Here is a 21,153-nt window from a genome sequence, read left to right on the forward strand (position 1 = left end):
AACAGCAAGTGTTAGAGCTCCTTCTCTTTTCAGGTATGGTTCCCAGACTACCATTAACATTCAGGTGATGACTTTGTAATTTTGCTTAGAGACCCTTCAGTGGAAGATACAGAAATAGTGCTGGTACTTATTTATTATGAATATCAGAAACAGAGCACAGAAAGGAATAAGGTATTCAGAGGACTCTGCTGTAGATCTGCCAGGCTAACGTTACAACTGCCTTTGCAGGAGTGCTATCGTGGTGTACTATCTATCAGAGCCATGCAAACAAGACATTATCCCGTGGGGACCAGAGTTCGCCCAGCGGACAGGTACATTAAGATGAAAACACCCAAAGCAGTCCTATGAAGTTCCGTGTGCCATCAGTCCCTTTTTAAAGTATTTATGCACATGCGGTATCTCTGTATCTGTGCCCATGCTGAAATCGTTTTCAGCACAAACACTGCTCTTAGCAGTAGCAGCAGCAGTTGTATCTCATGAGGCCAATATTGTAATTAACGAGATTTGAGGCACATATACTGAGATGAATTTAAGTTTCTAATATCAAAAATGAAGATCCAGTGTTTGCTTAAAAGGGGGATGAAGGGGTGGCTGTACTTTAAAGCTTCTCAGTCCGACACTGGAAAGGAATTCGCAATGTATTTTTAGAGTGTTATAAAAATCTCTTACATAATGCTGATTAATTCTTAGGTTTTAGGGAAGAGCACTGGGCTTTGTGTGTAAGAGCGTTGACCAGCTAAGCCACTGAAAAGGGCTGGTTTGGTCTGGATTTTTTTTTTGGACTCCTTAGGTACAGAAAGCAGCAATTATTCAATTATTACAAGATTTTGCTTATGTTTGGGCGTGTATGAATATTTTTCTGGAAGCTGCATCTTATTCTTGGAAGTCTTTATCATTTTAAAACATATGCTATGTTATATCACCCTGTCTGAGATATAGGATAGCTACAAACTGTTGGTGTATTTTTTTTTTCCCTCCCTTTTACTGCAGCTAGTTACATTATGGATTAACATTAAGAATGTCTGCAGTGAAACATTACTCCTGTGGCTGTGTAGGACTTACTTGAACAATGTAACTTGTATTGCAGAACCACGGTTTTCCTCACACACTCGCAGTAATGTATGCAATTAATATATGCAATTAATGTACAGTTCTGCCCATTCTGTTGACTTTCAAAATCATCAATTAATCTAACTGGCAGCTTTCAGACAGCTCTTAACAAAGGCCTATTCAGGAAATTAAGCCAGTAAATGCGATTCCCTTCTCTTAATTCTAGTTATATATAGTTATTGCTGTGTAGCTGGAAAGATTTTTTTGGACAAGATATCATGGGAAAGAGAAGCTTTTGTTTGGTCTTTTTCTACAGATATGTGACCAAGGCAGCTTTGAAGCCGTTCCCAAGAATCCTTCCTCCTTCTGTGGGATGCCTTATCTGTCTGCGGAGTTTCTGACTGTGAACTTCGTTCTGCCGTCCTTCACTCTCGTGCCATGCAGTTGAGTAAGAGTTGCTCAGGTGAGCGAGGTGAGCCGCAGACCTTTATTAGGGAATGAAGATGGCAGGAGTGCATGGTGCAGAAGTGCTAAAACAAAGGCTTTATTTGTCCCTGTCTTCCAATTGGGAGGGGATAAAAGGAAATAAAAATAATTACAGCTCAGTGGCAGGGAGAACAGTATAAAGAGAAGTCTTGCAAAGGCTCATTAATAACCTGTTTGTCACCTAGGTCTCCTGCTGGCAAGGGCTCTCTCTTTTATGCCATGACACCTTTTACAGGTGTTTCTGCAGTTCCCCCGGAAGGGTTCTCCACCACCACGGAGAGTTAATCCTGCTCTGCAGTGCTGGGTTGCCTGAATTCTTTTATGTTAAAGGACACCTGTGCTGGGAGACGCAGAGCAGCTCACTGAAGGGAGCAGGGGGCATCTTGCAGCACAGAGCCACAGGACAGGGAGAGAGGAACTGCAGTATGCTGAAAGCAGCTGGAAGAATTCGCAGCCTGCTACAGTTACTCCTCTGACACAGTCTGTCCTTGCCTGCTCACTCTCATTCTCCCATGAAACCTAAGTTACGGCCCTGCCTCCTCCTTGCTGTTTCTTTTTATTTATTTATTTTCCAGAGAGAACCACAATTTGCTTATGCTTTTGTAGGAGGAGCAACGATTCCTTGCAGCTTTCTGCTACACTGTTCACCCGTGGAAGGGCCAGGTAGAATCCGAATGCATTCAGTTTAGAAATAAAACTTGGCGAGAAGGAAACTGTCGCTGGGCTTTATTGCTCTCAGTGATGACTACATGGTTGCTCACGGGTGTAAATAAGAACATTAGCTTCCAGTTTGTGTGCAAGTGCAATGTGGAGTATCAGAAATTACCTGTAAAGGGCCTTGTGACGTACAGTCTGCGTCTTAGTTCACACAGCAGAAGAAAACACATCTGTGAGTACTGTGCTCCTCCATATTAGCTCGTATGACTGGGTTCTCTGATGTGGTTTCAGATCTAGCCCTGATGTTTTTTCCACTGGAGGGGCTTTTTGCTGCATCTCTCGCTCGCTCTCTCACACACAGACTCTCAGATGTACGCATTCTCTGGTGCTGGCAAAGGCTTAACTTGCACTGCCTGTCTTGTGGAGAAGCTCAGAGACGGTCTCTCCCTCCCCAGCCACATATTTTCACTGAAGTAATTGAACTGCTACTTTTTTGGCTGCTAAATTTGGTTGATATTTGGCTAGTGGGTTAAAATGATGAATGACATATGCATAAACACACAGAGCATGTGGGATCACCCTCATTCCTGTTGTTGGCGCAGCTGAAACTGGTTGCTCTAAGCTATCTGACTGAAACTGTGTGTTACCAGACAACCCAGTCCGTGAAAAAAACGGTGGGTAGCCTCAGTTACTGACTTTGAAGAACTGCTGAAAGTCACCATCAGTGGTTCAGTGATGTATCACATCAGGAATGTGAGCTCATGCAATGCCTGTGCCAAAAAGTAGAAGAAAACATCTCAAAAACAGGTCCTTCATCAGATAGATGTGAGGCTGACTGGGACCCCAGTCCTACACAGAGCGCTGTATGGGCAGACCTATCTCTGCATGATGCGGGTGCAAGGAACTGTTTGTAAGGGCTTCTCTGCTACACCGCCTCAGCTCCCACTTTTAGCATTTAGTGCTGTGCTGAAAACGTAGAATTAAATAAAAGTTGCTTTTGTTTTCAGGGTCACCTAACTCAGCAGTATGTTACAAGAAAAGGATGAGCCCAGTGTGGAGTTGCTGATAATTACTGAGTTGGTTTGACGTATGCAGACTGCTGTTGACTTCAATGGTCTTATTTAACACATTTGTTTCTTTGCATTTTAGGAGTAGTCAAAATGCATTTTTGTGAGCCTTAATCGATGAGGCTGAGTATCCTGGACTTTAAGCCTGGAGTTGCACAGGTGTATCAGCAGGAAAAAAAAAAAAAAAAAAAGTTTGGCCTTAGCCAGCAATTAATCATGACTAGGACAAATAACCTCTTCAGAATACTCAGGATTTTTACTTTTATTAATCTCTGTTCATAAAAAAATATTCCAAAGCAAGCAGTAACACTCACAGTAGAGATGTGGGGAAATAAATGGCCAAAGCTATCACACTCTGACAGCTTTGGCAAACCTTTGCACAGTTTTATAAAACAAATACATGTGATGTTCTATTCTCTGGATAGCTCTTTACATTAGATGCTCGCACTTGGATAAAATGGTTTTCTCTCCATGAGTTTACTGGGCACATAATGGTGAATTCAATATCATCCCAGTGGCGTCCCAGTTAGCCATGCCCATCAGCGCATTCAAGCGTATGGCAGTTTTGAGGAATGTTTCTGCTTTTTTTGACCTGTGTGACCCAGCGAAGATGAAAATCATTTCAGACTGTATTATGGGCTTAATATTCAAAGGAGCTGAATCCTCTGGATCCCCAAAATCTTAGGAGATAATGTTGTTGTCCATGGTCTTCTTAAGAAGCACAAAACATGCAGGTGGACTCTGGTAGCTGAGTATTATTAATTCATTTGCTTTCCACACCAACATTTGAGCACTTCCTTCTTCTACTTTTTATGAACTATTCAAGGTTTTCATGTTGAGTTAGGGGTAGATATGCTGAAAACTGCTAAAATTTCACTCCGTTTTGGACCTGGGGCCCAGGGAGAGGGTGGTGGTGAAGACTGAAAGCATTGGCATGTACCAAATCAAAGCTATACTAGATCTGACTGATAGTTTAACAGCTCACCGATAGCGGTGTTTAAAGTAAGAAATAAAACTAGCGTGTTATTCATTCATTTGTACTTATGCATGTTTTGTTTCTCTTCACCTTTCAAGAGGTCACGGATTCATAAATGAACATTATGGGAATACGGTCCCTGAAACCTACTCAAAAGTCCATCAAAATAACATGGAAAATTGAGTTAAAGCGCTCGATGGTATATGGAATCCAGAAAGATAATGTTTATTTTTCACACAGTCTTTCATTGAACCAAAAGCAGTCGAAACATTTTTTTCATTTCTGAGTTTCAGGTAATATGCACTTCAGAATTTACTTTGTTGGTATTTTGGGCTTTTCACGGGTAATTGGGAGATATGCAGAACAATAGCAAATTCAGCCCCTGTTACAGCTGTGTGTTACAGGCACAATTACACCAGAGGAACCAAATTATAAGCAATTCATTCTGGTCTCTCTAAAGGCACGGAAGGGTAAGGCAGAGTTATAACTGGGTATAGGCAATGTCACAGCACTGAGGAGGGGAACCCTTGGACTCCAGATATCTTCTGTGATAACAGCACAGAGGGATTGTGAAGGTAATGCGCTCCTTTGGTTCGTCTTCGACTGAATATTTCTCGCTTCCTAGCTTTAATAGGTAAACAGGTAAAAGGCAACTGTGCTCTGTAATGTTAACACGTGAAAATCATTTTCGAGGTTTGTTTTGGTTTTGTGCAGCAGATTGTTTTGCGAGACAGAGCCTTTTATAGAAACCAGACTATTACTTGTATTCGTTGGCATTTGCATTTATAAAAGCTACTCATGTTTACACACACACACACACACACACACACACACAGAGGTGATATTGTTCATATATATTGTTCATCTGGCAAGGAAGAAATAAAAAAAGAAATTGATACCAGTCTGCATATGTGTTCAAAAGCTTAGTGAATTCTTCGAGCTCTGCTGTGGATCAGGTTTCATGAAACTGCAATAAAAAAATCTTTTTTTTTTTACCTTGTCTTTGTGTGTTCTGAGGTGGGTTTGTAAGGTTTGAATTACTAGGTAATCACCAAGAAGTCTCCTTTCATGAGCCTGCAGCTGGGAAATGGACAGTTTAATATTAACGGAAAGAACAAACTCTCCATCTCCTTTCTCTTCCCTTTCCACTCTGCACTTCTGCTACACCATTTTCTTCTCTAAAGTCCCCATCCGAAGATCACCTTCGTGGAAATCCAGGACAAACTACAAAGTAAGAGTTGACATTTTGTCAGAATCCTGTTAGTGACTTCAGTGAGGACAGAAACACATGAATATTCAAGATAGGAACATCCCATTCACTGATGTATCTGCACTTATTTATCCATCTAAGAAACTAAATCCTTATTTATCCATCTAAGAATCTAAATCAATCTGCAGGCTTTCTTTACAGAACGTTGTACCATCACCATGTCAGGGGGAGGTATGGAAATAATCACTCTGGCTTCTCAGAGAGGAAAAATATTAAACACTTATTGAAAACAATTAGGCACAAATGCTTGAACTTTAATAGAAATGAATAGTTGCACGGTTTCAAAAATGTGTTATATATCTACACCTATGCTGTCTGTACGGCATGGGTGTCTTTAAAGACGCCGTTAACTTCCACCATTTCATGACATATCTAGGAAGATGTCTGGACAATGCACCTTCCACTGCCATTCGCCTCTCAATCCATTCTGCCTTCGACTTCAAACAAGCTGAGCTGTGTGAAGCTAATCGTCAAAGTTTAACGTCACATTTTTGTAGATTAAAGGACGTTTATCCATATACTTTGTCATTTAAGCCATCTGCGAGAAATCCAGTGTGATGGATGAGAAAGGACAGTCCCAGAGCAGCGTCTCCAAGGACTCCTAGGTCTGAGGCAGACACAAAGTCAAGTCTTGCTGGTCTCTTTGCACGCAAAGGGATGTGAGAGCCTGTGGGGACCCTGCAGAAGTCATGGGACTGGGCTGAACTGAGAGCTCCAAAAGGTTTCCTGTTTCTCCCCTTCTGGATATAAATAGCACATTTGAATAAAAACCTTTGCTGTTTACTTTTCTGCTGTTCTCTTGAATTACGCTTTGCATGTCTGGTGGCGGTATTTAGGGAGCTGGACTGAGTGAGCTCTCCTGACCTCTTGTTTTGGCCCCGGCGAGATTTGCTCGTGTGGGCAGATGAGTTCTCATGCTTGAAACCATTTGCTTTCCCCCGGGGTGGGCTTTCTGTCCAATGCAGGACAGCACTGTGGGTCTGTGAGGAGAATCAAGCCCTGGCCTGAGCAGCTGGAGCCGGGAAGGTTACAAAAGGAAGTGCTGGGCAAGGGAACAGAGATGCCTTCGGGGTGCCTGAGGAGCAGCGACTCCTCCCATCTGTTTCATCTCTTTCTCCTCCTGTTGAGTTCTCCACATATTTACTGCTGATGGTCTGGCTAGCATCTCACTTTCCTGGGTTATATGGGTAAGAAGCCTGAAAGCTAAGGTGAAGTGTGGTATTTTATATATATATTTTAATACCCAATGTCAAAATTTACAGCTCAGCTTCATGATGCTTACCTGGCCCCTGTGGTAGCCCTTTCCCCCTGGTGATTCAAAAGTTCAAAAGCACACTTGAGAAGCCGAAATGTTTTAATTTCTTTCATGTCCTTCCCCCGACTCCCCTTCTTTTAATTGTCTTGTGCACTTAAAAAAAACAAAAACAAAAACAAAAACAAAAAAACAAAACACCCGCTCTTCCAACTAAACAGAGATGGACACTTGTCTCTCCAGAGCTTACATGGCCCCAAACCTCAGGCAGCATGAGATTTGCCTGCCTAGAGCATCCTGTGGTATAGATTTTAGTAATGAAGAAAGAGGTGCATTTTTTCTATATGACTGTGGGTATTAAAGAAGTGTGCAGGGTCAGAAAACAGTACTTGAGAAGCTCCTCCTGGGCCTGGAAGGGCATCGTGTCTGATTAAGACAATTTACTTAATTGTAGACATTGGTGAACGAACAGAGATGCGGAGGGGCATGTACATGTATATGAAAGAGGAGGACTTTTTAATTTCACAGGCTGGCCTCAGGGGTTTTGGTTCAGAAGCAGACAGAAGTTATATAGAATTCCCAGAATACAGCTGGTGCACCCATAACTGCATTGGCTATAATAGGATTTTTTACTGTGCTAGGAATGAAATATTGGGCTCTCATTGTTATCTTTCCTTGTGCAGCTGTAAAGAATTTATTTGTGAGTTTTACAATATCCAGAGGTGGTTCCTTTGTACCCTTTTTCAATAAAGTTGAAATGCCAAAAGTTTTTCAGTTTCTTATTACTCTCTTTGCCCAGTAGAAAACCCCTGTAGCAATCCTGAAGCTGGTATGTCTGTCCTATCCTGAATCATTTTTGAAAGAGACCATTTTAATTTCCCTGCATAGCTCGTTCTCCTAATGCCATTTTCAGTTAGCCCCAATATTGAGTCTTTTCCAGTGTGCCGAGTTCCACAAGCTCATACCAGACTAGCGAGACATTTATTGGTTGTTCTTAAATGCTACTTTATTTTATCTATTCTTGACAAGACTCCAGGTCATATCTCAGATTTTAGGAATTCTCTGCTCAATGTACTGAAATTTCTTGTAACCCTGAAGTGTCCCCACCTTAGAAAACAAAAAATGTTGTATGTGAAATTGGGAAGAAAAAGTTTCACTAGAAAAATATATCCGGTTGGCCAGAATACTAAGGAATTGGGGAGGCATTTCATTCCCATGTGCTAGCTTTCTCATGGACCCTTTTTGCTGGTTTGGTTTGGTTTGGTTTGGTTTGGTTTGGTTTGGTTTGGTTGGAGGAGAGAGAGACTACAATACTTACAGAGTTTGGCCCTGATTTCTCATTGCCTGAAGTGGAGGCAGGAGTAGGTACTTGATCAGACTTCCCAAATACTCCATTTTCCACCATCATTTGGTGGCTGCTTATGAGAATCATTCTAGGTTTGATACTGCAGTTTGAATATATTTGATACTGACAAACATATTCCTTTTTTAAAAACCTGTCAGTATTTTGTCAGTAACTTTAATGTTAATGGAAATGAAAAAAATAATCTAGCTAAGAAACACACAACCGTAGACTCCATTTTAGATTATATTTCTCTTTCTCCCTGCATACTAATTCTTTAAAATCAATTCTATCAATTCTAAGAAATACAGGTTGTTTTTTTGTTTTGTTTTGTTTTGTTTTGTTTTTTCACTGAGACTTTCTTCCACTGTTTTTTTTTTGTTTGTTTGTTTGTTTGTTTGTTTGTTTTATGAATCCTGTTTCACCTCCATGGGTGCTTGCAATGTCTAGGGACACAATGCATTTTAAATTCAAGTGTAGCAGCTCTGATCATGCGGTCTATTCGTGACCGAGTTTCTCACTGAAACCAGGAAGGATCATGGTGTAGGACAAGGCATTGCTGCTAAGAAGTAAGGAGATAAACCAAGTTTTGGAAGGACAAGAGGGGAACTATGAAGAGAATCTTTCCCTTACACCCTTCCAGTGAACCTACCACACATATATATCTCCAACAGCTGTTACCCAACAATCTCCTTCTCATTCAAGAAGTACTTGGGCAGATGGAAGTCAAAACAGTAGGGAACTAATAAACTATTTCAAGGTTCCCAAATTAGGTCTGCTTAAAAATAAATAATGGATTTATAAATGCTAGCATCCAATAGGAGCGTTGCCACTGATTTCCGCGGTTCTGGCAGCATATCTGGCTCCTAACACAAATACAAATGTCGTAATTTGTTTTCCATCGTCTCTGATGTCAATGTAAACAATCTTTTGGAAGAATTTGGATATTTCTCTGCAGGAGTACAAAGCCTAACTCAACAGTATTGTGTTAGTTTATGAGAAGCAGAAGGGGAATCTGACAAGTTTAGTGACATTGTCCAAGCTATCTGAAACACAGAAGATGACTTAGATAATGAAAAGCATATTAAATTTAAAATATACTCTATATTCACTGTTTAAGTGTACATTAGAAGCCAAATATGTGAAGGCTTGAGGAGCTAAAAATGACCAGGCTAAAGCAAAACACAGGAATAGTCAGCACATTTCACAGAATTCACCAAGTCTTCTGAAGCTATTTAAATATTTCTTGATGATACTTCTCTGTTAAGAGTTGTGCAAAAAGTAAGTTTGTGGAGGGTCATGTAGAACACTCAGAAAAGGAAAGATTCATTCCAGTCTTTCCTGTTCTGTTAAGAATATTCTGGTGCATCTTTCCCTGAATATGTATCTTTGCTCTCGTCTTGCAGTTTGAATCTGGATTCAGAGGACTGTACTTCCCAAGGAAGTCTTACATCAGGCTCAAGTTAGTAAAAAGCATTTTGTTCAGTGCTTACTCATATCTTTTGAAGGACGTCTTTTAAGCCCATTTTTTTTTTACAGTTTTTTATTTGAAATATTTTAGGAAGTAATGTTTTCAGAAGCAGTTAGCAAGCGAATAAACCTAAGTGGGTATTGCATCTAACCTGTTTGGCCTTTCCAGGTGCTGGAGGTGGTGTGAGCATTCAGGGGTGAGTTTGCCTCATAATGAAGGATGCTCTAGCACACGGTGGGCACTGCGGTACCTCTGTTCTTGCCTGTAGGCCTGGCTGTTAATTCTGAAGTCCAGTCACTGTGTCCTCAGCTAACAACATTGTTTACCACAAAAGGTTCAGCAAAAACCTACTGCTAAAATTGCACGGTGGTCAGTCATGTTTCTTGAAATTAATTTTCAGACCGAGTAGCTGCCTGCTGTGAGGAGGTTTATGGTAGACTGTCTCTCCTGACTGCCAGAAGTTGCTCAGGACCTTTCCATACACAAGCAACACATTTTAAAATATGCACTTGCTTAGGCACATTATTATTCTAAATGTCTTGAAGTTATGTTCTTGTTCTTTGTCACCATAGAAATGATTATACAATTACTTCCCAGTTTTTCCAAAGAAGGACCGCCTGCATATCTGGGTACAGACACAATGGCTCTCCAAGGCATTGAAGAATTACTTGATCGCATATAAGAGGCCATCTCATCACCGCTCAGAACTGAGCGGGGGAAAGAGCCATTGAGCACTGAAGCATGAGAGGAGTGGGCTGTGAGCTGAGGTCTTCTTCCCACTGCAGCTTTCCCAGTGGGATCTGTGGCCGGGCTGCCTGCTCTGCCATCCCCATTGGGCTGTGGTGGTGGGTGGGATGTGTCTTCATGGGCTGTGTAGACCCAAAGTGGGTGCAGAGCAGGAGTCGGGGGCAAACGAGAAAGTGCCCCTCATGCCTGTGTCAGCCTTATGCCTTTGGACAGCCTGAGTGCTAAGTGGAGGTGATTTAGACAATATTTAAAGAAGGGAAGAAGAGATATTCAAAAAAACAGCCAGGCTGTTTTTTCCTTTTTTTTTTTTTTTTCATTTCCAAGGTAACTCCTATGCCACCCAGTAACACACAGCATATTCGCTGTCTTCGATTCTCTTTCTAGTTCAGTTTTGATTTCTTCCCCGCTATTATATTCAACAGTATAGAATCAGTCTATAGAAATAATTTTGTCTGTAGAACTAACCTTTCTTGTACCTTGGGTTTAGTGTCCAAGTGCCCTGCACGTCCCACAGGTTCCCTCCTCTGAGCTGTATGTACTCTGAGCACAAGGAGGAGAGCCCTTTCAAACCCAAGGAGATAAAAGCAAACAAATATCAAAACAAAGAATGCAAACAAAGATGGAAAGCAAATGAAAGGGTAAGGTTTTTGATAGGGTAAAGCAATTGTCCAGGAAAATAAACATTATAAATCTTCAGAAAGGAAGATCTGAGGGTTTTTGTTTGTTTGTTTTCTGAAGTGGGGAGAATCACACCAAACACAATCTCAAAGTTCATCAGATGCTGTGCGTATTTAGGAGTCTTAAATAGCAGGGGCTGTCCATCTGCCATACAGTTGCATGTCTGTCAACTGCCTGCCAGGCTGGGGCTCTGGATCATCCCGCATGTGCCAGCGGAACCTCAGAAGCCAAAATCCAACCCACACTGTCAATGATCTTTATCTGTTTTTGTTTATTTCTGTTTGTTTGTTCTCTGGCAAGTTCAGCTAGGGAAATGGGAACTACTAGGTAAGAGTAGAGTTGGACCTAAACTATCACCTAACAATATTTTTCATCTTCCAGAACCCTGTTTTACAATCTGAAACAGTTAGTCTACTTTAAAAGAAACATATTTTCTGTGTTTTTCCCTATTTTTGAGCAGCAAAGTACTGAAATGCAGTGCCAAAGCTTTTTCTTCCAGTATTTCCATCCCATTAGAAACCACAAAAGTAAGGCAAATGCTGAGAGCAAGCTTCTTCCTGCAAAACTGCCAGTTCAATCTGTTGAGCGCAGAGGTTTGGATGAGTTTGATTAAGCTTGCAAAGGTTGACTCAGCCCTTCATCCTTCACTGGTAGGTAAATTGAATCATGGGGTTTATAAAGAATAAGCCTTGCCAGACAAACCTGATTGCATTTTTGATGGAATTAGAAAATTAGCCGATGATGGGAAGGCAGTAGATGTAATATATCCGAATTTCAGGAAAGCATTTGATACCGCCTCATGAAATCCAACTTGAAAAATTAATTCAGGTCGGCCACGAGTAGCGAAAAGCCACACGGGACAAGGAGCTCAGGCGTAATGAAGGGGGACAGCAACGCAAGGCTCCCTGTGGCCATGGCCTCAGTGCTCTGAGGACATCTTGCTTGGTCCTCCCAGAGGCCATGAGGCCTTCTGCGGCCTTCTGCCGGGCAAGGCTGCCCAGCTGAGGGGTAAGAGCCCCACAGAGGGTAGCTGAGAGCCAGCTGAAGCAAAGGAGACAGATCTTTAAAGGACCCAGACTGTCTCCAGGCTGATTTGTTTTCCTGTGTCAAGGGAAAGAGAGACTTGGGCTATTGTACAACACGCTCTGCTGTCATCTCGCGCTCAGTTCTGAAGGCGTCACCCTGAGAGAAAACACTGACAAAGAGAGGTGGTTTTAGGCAAGAGCAAAGCACGATGTCCAGGTGCTGATGTGATAGAATTTATGTGTACATATATATGTATATATACACACATGCTTATATATACACACAACATAAATAGGCTGTCTAAAAGGTGGCCCTGGAGGTTAGGCGAGGTACCAGCGCCCAGAGGCCAAAAGGACACAAATATAAATGGCAGTGCCATAACCACTGAGCTTGGGGATACTGCTGCTAACTCCCTCCTGTAGGAGCTTCCTCAGGCAAGGATGGAGCCTTGGGATTTAATGCCGAACGTCTGACAGTGGGGAGAGTGGTGTCACGATACAGGCTGGGATGAAGTCACTAAAAGAAGTACGTAGCTGAAATGCAGTTCAACCCCAAACAGTGAAAACACTGGGTCTACAACGTTCTCAAAGGAAATGGTAAATAGCTCATCCAACAGGACTTTCACGTCTAATTGGGATAAAAACTGTTTGTTTGTTTATTTGTTTTTCCATGTGGATTCCCCTGGCCACTGCCAATTCCTTGAAAGCTCACAGGAGCCTCAGTGGGGCTTGGTCACACCTCAGCAGAAGACAAGCCCTTATCCACCCATTAGAAAAATATTTCCTCTGGCTATTGGCCATGCAGAAAACAGATCCTAGTGTTCACTGCAGTTTTTTCTTTCTGACTCTCTCACACTGTCCCTCCCATCCTATTTGTTCTGCACGCCTTTTCTCTCGTTGCTCTGCAGGTGCAGAAGGGCTCGCTTCGTGCCTCGCTCCACAGAAACCTTTTCCACGCTGGCCTCACAGTGCAGCAAGCGTTTGTTTCTGCATCAGGGCATCCTGAACATTTTGCCTGCGTAGAGGAGGTTGAGCCCATCACTGAGTTGGGGCAGATTTGGTCACACGAGCTGCCAATTTGTTTCTCTCTGTTCAACTGTTTTTTAACTGCTGAGAGCCTGAATCTAACAATCCACCACTTTCCTAAGACCTTTTAAGTCAGCTTTCAAAGACATTGTTTTACTGCTGGGTTATATACCCCCTTACAGAAGGAAAGCTTTAAGCCTGAATATTAAAATAAACTGTTTAAAGTTCCTTTTTGGATTGTGAATCTATTATTAAAGCAGGATGGAAACTAGTTTGCAGTCTGCCTTTTGCACAGAGCATCCATAGTGCCAGAGTCCAAAATGAAGTCACTTTTTTGGATTAGACGCAGACCACAGAAGGCTTGGAAATGCCACTTGTAATTAAAAACATTGGGCCTGGATCTTTCTGTCTTTATCGAGGTTAAATGGCCACTGGAAGCAATATGAGTTGAGATTGAAGAACAACAGCAAGCCTTGTGTCCTCTATTTTCTAATATATTCAACTGTTTATGGATGCTAGGAAAGCTTTGTACATTTTGTACTTTTCAACAGTAAAGTGGATGCAATTTCCTCTAACTTTGATAGTGATTGTAATAACAGTTGGTGCTCTGTGAGGCCAAGCAGAGCCACCTTCTCTCATCCCCTCGTTCATGCCATATGACTCTCAGCCCTTCAGTGTGGACAAATCTTCTGGGCTCTTGCTGCAGCTTTCTTTTTGTTGTTGCTGTTTCCAGCTTCATCCATTGTATTTCTGCTAAAGCCTTGTCTGTTTTATGGATCAGAGACTTTCATTGTCTGGAAGAGCCTTGCTCAATGAAGCCTTGATGCTGCCTGAGTTATCACAGTATCAATACTAATTGCACAGGACCGAAATTCTTCAGAATAATTTGATGCATCTGACATGGGCCAGATTCAGTAAAGGATGCCTGTGGGTACCCAACGAGGGATGTGGCTGGAGCTGAAGTGCTGAGCAGAACATGGGGGGTCTCCAGCAGCCTTCAGCTCACACCCTGATGCTCAACAGCTTGTTGGGCACGATGTGGCTGGGTCTGACGTCTCCTGCCTGAAGCTCCCCTGCACTCTGCAAGCCACGTGTCTCTCCGTTTGCTCTCATAGACAGCCAGGAGGACCAGAGGGAAGAGCAGTTCTGTGTGGATGGCTCAAAGTCCCCAAATTCCTGAATTTTCTGCCCCCCAACATCCAGCCACCTGGCCGCCTGCCAGGGGCCCCTCTCTCAGCACCACTGGGTTTAGAGCATGTCCCAGACTCCCCTCTGAGGATAGAGCTGGAAAGCCACAGGGACTTTTTTTTTTTTTTTTTTTTTCCTGGCACAACTCATCTCAGCGTCAGTGATTTCTTTGAAATGACATCTTTTCAGAGGGATGCCCACTTCACCATAAGCCTTCTGTGCCCAAGTTTAGATCCTTTCTGATAAGAACTCCCAAATGCGCTGGATTTGGCATGAGGTTATTTTGTGCACTTAGCAGACCACAAGGCAGAGGAGAAATGCCAACAGCTCATTAACCCTTGTATCCCTCTCCTTTTAACCATAGTCACTATATCATTTACCAGTGTAGTGGAAGTACTGCAGCTGACGCTCAGGCAAGACTTGAGGGTCAAGTGGAGCAGATAGGCACCCAGTCCTGGAGTCAAACAGTAGCCTTTGTCAAACAGTGGCCTTTTACTTTAATTTTTTCCTTAAGTCCGTCCATAGTTCTTGATGTCATTTTCCTTTTCAAGGTCCTTGGGTGCTGTGCTTTCAGCTAGGTTACAATATCCCAGTATCCCAGTCTGCATGGAGATGGCATGCACGTCTTCGTGAAAAGCACCAGGCTTTTGGTATGTTTCAACCGAATGTGGAAAGTTTCTTTGCTTCCCTTGGGGAGCAGAAGTGCGGGTGCATAGAAAAGGAGAGCACTGAAAAGAGGAGGGTCGTGGGGGCCCTGCTCTCTGCAGATCGGTAGGGCAAAAATCGCAGAGGAAATCTGCATGTTGTTAGATGGCTCGGTTAGCAAAACCTGAATGCATTTGGCAAATTTAAAGGTTTAAATATCTCTTAAAATATTTTAATGGCAGAATTTTAAGGCCATAGTTATTTCTGCATTGAGCCACAGGACAATGAAGACATCTCATGATGTTTTGCTCACAGAAAATGTCAAAAAGGGCAAAAAGGGCAACCTCAGGTACAGAAAATAATGAAAAAAATCCTGTGTATACTGGTACTTCTTTACACACACTTGCATTTCTAAACACACCCATATACTCTTTGTGCAAAGCTGTGCTGTGCTGTGCTGGAGGAGCTGAGGAGGAAACTAGGAGCAGAACAGACTCTGAATGCAGCAGCTATAAGAGAGCACTAGGAGGAAAACGCTGAAGGTCAAGGACACTGTCAGGAATGGAGCTGAGGTACGACATGCTGCAATAAATGCACGAAAGAAGGGTGATCGTATGCTTGGATGGGAGAGTGGCAAGGCCAGGGAGCTCCAAGATGTGTGTCTGACTTTGGTTGTGTATCCTACAAGCTGTTCATCCCACAAACACCACCAAAGGCAACACCAGCATCTGGCACACGTGGCAAAGGGGAAAAACTGTCAGATTTCTCTTCCCACAGCTATCAATATGCAACCAAATACCTCTGGAGGTGATCAAAGTAGTGTGCATTGCATTGTCACGGGACAAAAGGTGGCTTGTCCTGTGGCTCACCATAGCCAGGCTGGGACTTCCATGAAACCACAAAATTTCTTCCCTGAAATGCTTCCATGAAAATTCTCTGCACCACACGGGCAGAATGGGTTGAAGAACGAGCTGAGACTCACTGACAAGTTATCGCGTGTATCCTGCAGCAAGCACCGCCTTAGCATTTGAAATGCGTGATAGAAAACTGTCCTAAATGACCACTGACCTTCATAAGGAAGGGGGAAAAAAGCCAGACCCAACTTGACGATATCTTCTCTGAAGCAAAAAAAAAATTAAAAAAATCCCACCCTATATTTAACTCGATTCTCATGAATGATCACGTGTGCCACAAGAGGATAAATTTGGAGCATTCTCAGTTTCAGAGTGAATATTTTATATAAACAGACTAAAGAGTATAGGAAAAATACAGTGCTCTACACACCAGTAATGCTCAGTGAGCTAAAAAACAAGGCTGGGCCAGACCTTAGTTATAATTCCCAGTGCAACTTACTCTTGACTATCAAGTCTCCCGAGAGATACCTTACATAACAGGAAATTGTGGATAATCACAGAAAAGACATCAAAGCCATTTCAGATATTTCTAACACAACAAAAATATATGAGATGTTAAGGGGTGGGGGGTGGGTGCGAATTAGCATTTCATTTCCCATTCTGCATGGGTTTGGAGCAGGGCTTGTGAACCTGCTGGGGTGCCGAGGTCCGAGCAGCCTGCCGCGTGTTGCCTTCAGACCGTGTGATCTCTACAGGAGAGCGCCGAGCGGGAGCAGACGTAGCGGATCAGAAGCAGTCAGGGAACATTAACTGCATACATGCATAATTATTACTACAGTGACCTGATGGAAATTGCGTGAGGGTTTCCACACGCTGCTGTGTACCAGAAACGTGAAGAATCAAACCTTCCTCAAGCCCCTTTGTGTCTCCACGCATGTGATAGCAAATAGAAATGACTAATAATATTATAAACAAATATTTATCTCCTAGCAGCCCCTCGAATTTCAGCGTGGATTTTCAAGAGAGAGTGGCTGGGGGCTTTCACAACGGTAAAGGACTGCGGCAGGACGCAGCTGAGCGTTATGCCAGCGTGCTCTGTGCAGGAAGAGCTACAAACATAACAAAATGCAAGAGCAAGGGGCTCTTACTGCCACAGCCTTCGCAGTGTGTGCCGTGGATCCATCTGTCTGTCTCTTTACGTTTGTCTGTTGATCTCGCTGTGCTACAGAAGTAGTATGAGGACTTCAAGGAGGAAAAAGATGAATTCAAATTCATCACACTTGTGTGTGTGTGCGCGCGCGCGCGTGCTTTTTTTGTTGTTGCTCTTTGTTTTTTTTCCAACGCTGTACAATGGTGCTGGGCATTGCACAACAGCATAGTTATGTCAGGGGTGGGGGCTGTAGGTTGTGGAGTTCTAAAATATGCCGAAATTAATGAAACACAATCCACTGATCCATGGTTTTATACCAGCCTGTCTCAGTCTAAGGTCAAACTAAAAAAGTTTTCTGACAAGAGCTTCAGGACTGGCTCTCTTTCTGTTTTGCTGCTGAGTTAGCTGGTTAGCTAAGTAAGTATAGCATAACCAGTAAAATAATCCAAAAGAAAGAAAGTAAGTCTACGAATTTAGGCTAAAAACAAAAGTTATGGTAACATAACTGTCTTCAAGTTTTGCAATAATCCTCCAGTACTTTTGCATCCCAAAAGGCTCCAGATGTGACCAGCCACTGCAAAATGGCAAGTTGTTTATCAGCGCTCTGCATTGCAAACTGGCACCTGTAATTTCACTCGCACTTTGCATCAGCAGAATTAAGATATCCAGGAAAAAAAAAAAAAAAAAAAAAAAAAAGAAAGAAAGAAAGAAAGAAAGAAAAAGCACGTAGACAGGTTTCTGCACGTTAATGTGTAAGCGCTGGGAGCCAAATGCCCCGTCTGCCACCCTCCAGGCGAGGCGGACGGCATCGGACCCTCCCTCCTGGGCTGCCTGCATGGGGCACGCTCCCAGCCTTTCTCTCTGCTGGGTGCTGGGGGTGGCTGCGTCAAGTGGAAAAGAGAGAGCGCAAACAAGCTGGCTACCGACAGCACTGCTGCCAAGCACCGTGCTTGTCCTCGCCCCTCCACGAGCTGCCTGGCTCGGTGGGGTATCGCGACCCACCGCCCCGCGATGCTGCCCACCAGAGCTGGCTGCTGGCCACTGGCAGCTGCGGGCCGAGCTGGGTGGCCTTGATCAGGTTGTCTTCTTCTCTCCTCACACCTTCACCTTGTGCTGGGGAGGAAAGCTTCCTCTTGATTACTGCTTTCTAAAAATGAGTGCTACCTTCTTCATTTTTACAGGTGTTGAATCCCAGTTGGTGATAAAAGCGATGAAGTGAGCCGTGCTGCACTCAAGGGGCAGATATATTTTCAGAAAGTCACCTCCTCCTTATTTGTGAGAAGCACCTGCCAATTAGTAGGCTTAAAAATATCACTAGAGTTACATAAGATCTTTTAAAATTCGTCTGCTTCTTGACTCCGCAGCACTTCACCTATTACTAGAAGTAATCAACCTTCATTGTGCTTTAAAATAAACTTGAAATCAAGCGGCCCGGAAGAAATATGAGCAAGAAATTCCAAACTGCTTCCTTCTGTGCACAAATGGACATGGCATGCCAGGACGTGGCTTAGTGGTGGACTTGGTGGTGCCAGGCTGATGGTTGGACTCGATGATCTTATGGGTCTTTTCCAACCTAAATGATTCTCTGATTCCGTGATCCGAAGCATTCAAAGACTCCCCTGCCACACGCAGCCTGAGTTTGTGCTATTGATCTTGCTGGGGGTTGTGAATCTGCATCCAGGGCCGAGCACCTCCAAAACGTGGTGCTAGTGTGAGTGGGCACACCACCCTTCTCCACGAATGCCATGTAATTTATGTGTTCAGAGTTTATGGGCATTAAGACGGAAATGGCTGAATGAATTCCAGACATGCTCTTCTGAAATTTTTAAGGGAAGACTACATGGGAATAGCTTTTCTGGAGCTAATGCTGACAAATGCCATCTCCTGGAATAGTTGCAGTCCTGAGGGCCAGAGGAGAACAATTTCAGGTAATGTGGGTCCCTGCTAGGAGTTGCACGTACATCCCAGGTACAAAGAGCATAAGGGTAGAGCAAGAGTGCCCTTATCTACAGAGATGTTGTGCTGTAAAATGCATTTATACACAATGAAGTTTGCCTAAAGTAAGTATTAAGCCCTCCATAGTTTCTGTTTATTATATGGTGCATTGTAAGTAGCAGAGGTTTTCTGGCTTAAATTTGTAGAGGATCCTGAAGTCAATACCCGGTATTTTTCAGGAACCGATTCAGGCCACTGAAGTCAATGAGAATTTTTCTTTTGCCTTCTGTGATCAGGCTTTGAGGTTGGGTTTTCTACGTCACCAGAAAACTAAGATGGCCCTTTCTCGTCCACTGCCATCCTAACTGGAGAGTTTTGGGACAGGAACTGCGCTGCAGGAGGGACCGATCCATGGCCCTGCTACAGCTACGCCAGGAGAGCACCAACAGCTGGCAAGCGCCCGGTCCGTCTGGAGTCTTGCAACTGAAGCAAAGCCAAATACATTTAGGCTGATGACTTGATTCCCTCATCAGAAAGATATGTGAGTAAGAATTGTTCTCTATCTTGTAAAAACAGCACTATGCTTGTACATGCATGTGTAGAACTGTTAGAGATTTTACAAGATACACGGGAATGTGTGCCTGCTTATCGGAGGAGGGAAGCGAGCTCAACATTAAAAAAAACCCACCCTCTAGCTGAGACCTTGCCTGCCAAGTTTTAGCTGCGTATGCTCTGTTTGAAGCACATACTCCCACGTCCCGCGCTGAGAGGTGAATGCACTCTTTAATTTAGAGTGAAGATTTAGGACCAAATTCTGCTTTCATTTACATCATTAAAATCCTAATGAGGCTGTAAATCAGGATAAGAATATGGTTGAGGTCGATAGGGTTGGATGGATTTAAATGACTGTAGAATTTGTCCAGGTTAGGTGGGAATATAAACCAAAGGCTAGGCAAAGCAGAGCAATGAAACAAATACAAACACTGAAGGAAAAAGATTTCACATTAGTATTAAGATCTGAACTTCATGACGAGGATGTTATAATGGCCAAAAATTATTTACAAAGGTCTGAAATTTAAATTCTTAGTTAAAATACTCTTGATAAGGTAACTAAAAATGTATTTTTATACTGAGGTTGACAATTTTCTTTCATTAAACTATTAACAAAACTTACTGTCTTTCCCAAAATATGCCAGCATGACTACCTTTTCCACGATTTCCTTGTTGTTAACAGGCTTCAGTTATTTCAAATTTCAGATATTTCAAATACAAATGGGATGACCTGGCAATATGCATGCCTTATATTCACTGAGAGCTTTGGTTATGCATATGCAGCAAATTTGGTTTTGAATTAGAATTTGGAGTACTTTTAATTTTGCCAGTGTTAAGCAATCTTAATATTTATTTGCCATTCAATAAGCAATCTAAACTTGCTGATTGATACTCTTCTAGGTAATGCATTTCTAGGATGGTGTTGGTGCCGTGCACCAAAGCTGCTGCCATTTCATGAGCTGTTGTTGACATGGCAGGTCACTGATGGGGTTGACTGTATTCCACCTCTTTTTTTCCAGTCTTTCTCTTTTATTTCCTCTCTCTCTCCCTCTCTCTCTCTCTGTCTTCATGATTAGCAGATTTCCATTCTATTTTAAGTCTCAGTTAATGCTGTTTTATAGTGTTTCAGTACAGGGGAGCAGAGACTGGAAGCTGCAAACAGCACCCTGGTCCCGTACGTCCTGTCCAGGTCATGGATTTCAGTGGCAGCCTCCCCTAAGCACGGCCCGTGGAGTCAGCCTCTGAGCTGTGTTGTTGCCAACTTATTTTTATATTCCTTAAAAAGACATGCAGTACTTGCCAGGAAATACAAGAAAATAAAATGAGTCACTAAAACAGTAGTTGTTTTTATTGGAAATTATTAAAACAAATAGTAATGTTATCATATGTAAACTTTATTATTAACATTTCTAGAGCAAAATGATTTCTGATAATGAGTAGGGATATAACATCAAGGGCCATTTTGTCTTACAAATAATATTAATATGAGCTGATGCAAGTAGTGAGATTGCCTAATATAATTTTGCTGACACAAGACATGTAATGAGAATCTATGGAATATGGCATATAAACCCATTGTCTTGTGAGCAAAGCTCACGTCTCCAAACTGCACAGCAGCAAATCTATGATTTAATTGTGAAGCTCTTTCCTTACAGGCAGCATTAATTCCATATGCCACTGATGTTAATTATGTTTATATTAGAGACACACACAAACACGATTATTCTTTCTTTTCTGAAAGGTGAAGGGAGAGGTTCTAAAAAGCAAGACAAAATTCTTTGT

The 21,153-nt window shown here is 42.6% G+C and overlaps 2 long non-coding RNA genes across 4 annotated transcripts; both read left to right on the top strand.

Moving 5' to 3' along the window:
- The first annotated feature begins 986 nt into the window (after positions 1-986).
- On the top strand, positions 987-6,283 carry LOC309889937. Of its 3 annotated transcripts, none has more exons than XR_014319350.1 (4): positions 987-1,119; positions 1,367-1,513; positions 3,201-5,467; positions 5,883-6,283. It is a non-coding gene; the product is annotated as an uncharacterized lncRNA (long non-coding RNA). The 3 variants fall into 3 exon arrangements; XR_014319352.1 differs by having other exon boundaries at positions 1,013-1,513; positions 3,201-4,811; positions 5,254-5,467; XR_014319351.1 differs by having other exon boundaries at positions 1,013-1,513.
- An 11,790-nt stretch (positions 6,284-18,073) lies between these two features.
- On the top strand, positions 18,074-20,668 carry LOC309889938. Its single transcript, XR_014319353.1, has 3 exons — positions 18,074-18,812; positions 19,116-19,360; positions 20,493-20,668. It is a non-coding gene; the product is annotated as an uncharacterized lncRNA (long non-coding RNA).
- Positions 20,669-21,153: the final 485 nt, after the last annotated feature.

This window comes from Aythya marila, assembly GCF_965140915.1.
Source record: "Aythya marila genome assembly, chromosome: Z".
In the NCBI taxonomy this organism is placed as follows: domain Eukaryota; kingdom Metazoa; phylum Chordata; class Aves; order Anseriformes; family Anatidae; genus Aythya; species Aythya marila.